Genomic DNA, 5,594 nt, shown 5'->3' with positions numbered 1-5,594 from the left:
AAAAAAAAAAAAAAAACAGAAAGAAAGAAAACTGTCTTTCCAAACACAAAAATCTGGCTTAACTCTTCCTATACAACTATACCTCAGCTAAGAAAAAAATCTCTCATGAAAAACTCAATAACTTGGGCTACTAAAAATAAAAAGGAAATTTTTAATATCGTAAATAAGTTTAGTAAACACTATGTGGATTTTCTGTTAATGAAGATATGGTACATTCAAAAAAGTATTTTAAAAAAAGAATAAAACCAAAAAAATTTCTAGAAAGAGAATTCACAAGAAAAAAAAATGAGCCCAAGTTCTATCCCTTTCAATCAGAAGTGGGTCTTAGCACAAATCAGTAACCGCCCACCCAACATAGAAAAACAAAAACACTGCCATTTGCCTTTCCAGTAGAATGTAAAACATACATTACTGAATTTGAACATTAAGTAGAATCACTGCACAGCACATTTTGATGTGTTACTTCAATACTCACCTGTTCCAATTCAAAATATCTGTAGATCCAGTTTGCATGTATTTGATAGGTATACTGAATAAACCATCTATTATCCGAATATTTTTTTAAATGGCAGTTCTGCCGGCCGCGGTGGCTCACGCTTGTAATCCCAGCACTTTGGAAGGCCGAGGAGGGTGGATCACGAGGTCAGGAATTCAAGACCAGCCTAGCCAAAATGGTGAAACCATCTCTACTAAAAATCAGTTCATGCAGGGGTCTGCAGACCTTTGATAGCCCCCTCCTCTCAGATGCAAAAAATCAAACATGTCGTGGCAGGAAATGGCACCCTCCGAGTGTACAAAACCCCCATCGGTATCCAGGAGCTGCACGTTAATATCGGCAGCGAAATCTCGGGGAGTTGGTTCACCTTGGCGTTCTTTTGCCCCAAACAGTTAGGTTTCTCACCTGGAGGTAACAAACCCAATACAATGATTTTAATGATTTTGGCCTGTGGCTGCCTTATGTTGATAAGTTGATCCCATCTGCCGCCTCTTCTGTCATATTTTCATGGTTGTTTATTCCTACCCAGACAACAATGACCTTAGGCTTAATATTCTCCAGTTCTCCATGCTTTAGTCTCCACGAAACATGTCGTATTGTATCTCCCCCAATTCCAAAATTCAGTGAATGAAGTGGGGATAAAAGCTCTCACCATATCTCATATGGCTGCATTAACTGCACCATGGAGTCTCCCGGAAATGATGCATCAGGAGTTTTGTCTTTACAGTCCAAAACAAATCTGTTGTGCTGAGACACCCATCTGTCATCTCCTTGAACGTCTTCTGCCGCATGCAGAATAGCTGCTGGGTTTAAGTCTCCTTGGTTCATTCTACACTGAAGCAGAGGGTCTGTCCGGGCCCTCAGCGGCAGAGGCATTGGCGGATGGTGTGTCTGTTGCTCCCTTGGTCAGGTGGCCCCACTCTGGCGTGTCCCTCCCTGGGCCCCATTACCAGCAGCAGCCGGGACTGACACAAACTTTGCAGTCTCTTTAATCCACCAGCAGAAGAATGGATATTTGGACACAATTAGCAGTCTTTGTTGCACATCCCTTCAAGACAAACCATCTAAAAAAGGGACATTGGTCTATAAAACTCCTCTCTTTTTTTATTATATTATTTTTTTTAATTTTTTGAGATGGAGTCTCGCCCTGTCACCCAGGCTAGAGTGCAGTGGTGCAATCGCAGCTCACTGCAACCTCCGCCTCCCAAGTTCAAGCGATTCTCCTGCCTCGGCCTCCCAAGCAGCTGGGACTACAGGCACACGCCACCACACCCAGATAATTTTTGTATTTTTACTAGAAACAGGGTTTCACCATATTGGCCAGGCTGGTCTTGAACTCCTGACCATGTGATCCACCCGCCTTGGTCTCCCAAAGTGCTGGGATTACAGATGCGAGCCACCACGCTCAGCCAAAACTCCTCTCTTTTAAGATGACTTCCTGGAAACACCACACAAAACGTGTCCTTCTCCAGAATTTGGTTAAATTGGCCGCTCTTTCCTGAAAGGGAGGCCAAGAAATGTGGTCTATCAGCTCATGAAATAAACTCATGAAAATAAACAGCAGCCATTATGCTTAGAATCTAAAGGAAATCAGAGTAAAACTAATGATAATCTCACAGTAATTCTCAGGCCAGCTTTTCATAAAGCTCTAGCAAACTTTTAAGACATACCACTCATGGGTAAAATCATTTGTACATTAGTAAGCAATTGAGAACAGATGAGTCACAGAAGAGGCAATACAATTGGCCAATTGTTACATGAAAAAATGCTTGACATCACTAATAATGAAAGAAACGCACATAAAAATAATAAGTTCTACCAAGTCCAGTGGCTTATGCCTGTATTCCCAACACTTTGGGAGGCAGGGGAGGGGAGATCACTTGAGCTCAGGAATTTGAGACCAGCCTGGGCAACATGGCAAAATCCCATCTCTACAAAAAATACAAAGAATTAGCCGGGCATGGTGGCATGAGCTTGTAGTCCCACCTACTCGGGAGGCTGAGGTGGGAAGATCACCTGAGCCCAGGAGCTCGAGGCTGCAGTGAGCCATGCTTACACCATTGCCCTCCAGCCTGGGCGACGGAGTTATACACTGTCTCAAAAAATAAAAATAAAAAATAAAAAGCTCTTGGGTGTTCTTCATCAAACTAACAATATTTTACAAGATTGAAAATACCCAGTGCTATCAATGTTGTTTGTCGAGGTACAAAGTGAAAGTCTTTTTAAAGGACATTTTGTCAATATCTATAGTTTAAACCATACATACCTTTCTGTGGAGCAATTCTAGCCCTGGGTCAATATTCCATAAAAATAATTATGCAAGCATTCAAAAAGGTACGTAAAATAAGGCTGGATGTGGTGGCTTTCACCTGTAATCCCAGCACTTTGGGAGGCCGAGGCAGGCAAATTACCCGAGGTCAGGAGTTAAAGACCAGGCTGGCCAATGGTGAAAACCCAACTCTAGTAAAAATACAAAAATTAGCCAGGCATGGTGGTGCACACCTGTAGTCCCAGTTACTCAGGAGGCTGAGGCAGGAGAATCACTTGAGCCCAGGAGGCAGAGGTTGCAGTGAACCGAGATTGTGCCTGGATGACCGAGCAAGACTCTGTCTCAAAAAAAGCTTGTAAAATTATGTGGATTTCAGTATTCGTAGGCACAATATAAGCTAACTTTTATTTAGCATTTATAGTGTAGCACAGCGCTGCAGGTACTTTTAGCATCTCCAATTTTCAGGTGAAGAAACTGAAGGTTAATTCAATTGCCCGTGGCTACAGAGCCAGAAGTAGGAAGAATGGGCTCCAAGCTCTGTCTCATTGATTCCAGAGCCCAGGGCCTCACACGCTGCACTGCACATTCTGTTACAGATGTCTTCAGAAAACTTGCTGAGCATGGCAGATGTGCACTGCTTTAGGATTACCTTTTTTTTTGAAGCAGAGTTTCACTCTTGTTGCCCAGGCTGGAGTGCAATGGCGCAGTCTCGGCTCACTGCAACCTCCACCTCCCGGGTTCAAGCAATTCTCCTGCCTCAACCTCCCAAGTAGCTGGGATAACAGGCACCTGCCACCACACCTGGCTAATTTTTTGTATTTTTAGCAGAGATGGGGTTTCACCATATTGACCAGGCTGCTCTTGAACTCCTGACCTCAGGTGATCTGCCTGCCTTACAGGCGTGAGCCACCGCACCCAGCCAGAATTACCTTCTCGTGTATCCCTGTCGTCTTAGTTCAAGCCATTCAAAAGGGCAAGAGATAGAGATGCTGGAGTGATGGGGAAGATACCGAGAATGGAGTTAGAACTAGATTCAAGTATAGCGTCATTTAAATCAGCACATTTTGAGACGGGGGTTGTGGGGGGAAGCGGTAATACATAATGATGGCAAGGTTGTAGCAAAGTTGGTACATTCATATAGAGGTGATGTCAATTGGTTCAACCAGTTGGAGACATTTTTGGCAATATTTCAAGACTAAAATGTTCATACTCTTCAATCAGTAACCCCACTCTCAGGAAATTATGTAAAGGAAATAATGCAAAAGAACAAGTTAGGTGCACAAAGGTTTTCATTACAATGTTATTTACGATAGCAAAACAATTAAAATATCACAAATGTCTAATATGGGGGAATGATTAAACAACAATTAAGAGTTTGTGTTTGACAAGAACCACAGCTGTTCACCTTTTTTCTCAGAATCCTTTGGCTCATCAAGCCCGGATCCTCACGCAGCCCCGGGAGCTTGTGTTAAATAAAACAACAACAATCATCAAGGCACATTTTAGCTCTGCAGAACCAGAATGGAGTCAGCCCAATGTTTTCTTCACATGTAAAAAACTGAGAACAGCTCCACCTGCCCTCTTTTAGCTCTGCATAAGTCTCTGGTCTTTAGCACATTTGCTGTTTACAGTTACAACTCCCTCACAGTTTTCTCGCCATTTCTAAAATGTTTTCTTCCCTGAAGTTGTGCCTAAGCTTCTGGCATTCAGGATGCCCGCCAGGAGAGGCTCTGGGGCCTGGCTGCCTCTGGCGTCAGCATGGCAGAGGCCAAATCGCCACTTTGCGAACTGCAGAGCCTCACCAAGAGATGACCTATAATTATAAGAAATACATCAAATAGTGATTATTTTTATTGATGTCAAGCTGCATTTATACAATGAGCTACGTTCCAAGTGAGAATGCCTTCTTTCCTGGCCAATGCCCAGCTACAACCTGCTTACCCACTCCATGCACAGAACGTAATCAGTTCTTGCAGGTTTGTTCGAAGGGTCCTAGAGAAGCTGTTTGGAAACACTGTCTGCTGCAGGGGGCTGCCAGTTTTGAGGATGACGTGAGGTAGAACAATGACCATCATTAGTGAACAATAATGGAATCAGAACAATACACCAAATGCTTTAGGGAGTTAAAATGTTCCCTGCCTAATGGCCACATGTGCCATGTAATTATTTCTTTGTGTACTTATTGCAATTTTGAAATTGTCTTTCATTATAAATTGTGTTTACAATATAGGTGACCTCCTTTTGCTACATATCCTCATACTGCCAGGTCGCGATGTGTCTCAATATGGTCTCAATATGCCTTTTTGAATATATTTATTTAGTCCTTACTTCTATCTTTAAGATTTTTTTTAAAGCGGCTTTCTTTTCTACAAAACCTCTTTCAGATGGTAGCTGAGAGTAGAAAAGAAGTGAGACTTATTAGTCCCAAATTGTAGTTGTCCACCCGCTACTAGCAAGCTGTGTGACTGTGGACAAGTCAGTTCATCTCTCTCTAATGCCCAAGTTACTCATTCTGTAAAAATGGGTGAGATTTACAGAGGATAAAAGCAGTAGATTCCAGGTCAGGCGGGGTGGCTCATAATCCCAGCACTTAAGGAGGCCGAGGCAGGAGGATCACCCTGAGGTCAGGAGTTCGAGACCAGCCTGACCAACATAGTGAAACCCCGTCTCTACTAAAAATACAAAAATTAGCTGGGTGTGGTGGCATGCACCTGAAATCTCAGCTACTCAGGAGGCTGAGGCAGGAGAATCGCTTGAACCCGGGAGGCAGAGGTTACAGTGAGCCAAGATTGTGCCATGCACTCCAGCCTGCACAACAGAGGGAGACTG

The 5,594-nt window shown here is 43.2% G+C and overlaps 1 pseudogene; it reads right to left on the bottom strand.

The window, feature by feature from the left end:
• Positions 1-1,328, bottom strand: part of LOC108294568 — a 7,707-nt pseudogene extending 6,379 nt beyond the window's left edge.
• Between the last annotated feature and the right edge of the window lie 4,266 nt (positions 1,329-5,594).

The sequence above is a fragment of the Cebus imitator genome, unplaced genomic scaffold (assembly GCF_001604975.1).
Source record: "Cebus imitator isolate Cc_AM_T3 unplaced genomic scaffold, Cebus_imitator-1.0 Scaffold589, whole genome shotgun sequence".
NCBI classification, from domain to species: domain Eukaryota; kingdom Metazoa; phylum Chordata; class Mammalia; order Primates; family Cebidae; genus Cebus; species Cebus imitator.
This window is presented reverse-complemented; position numbering and strand designations above follow the sequence as displayed.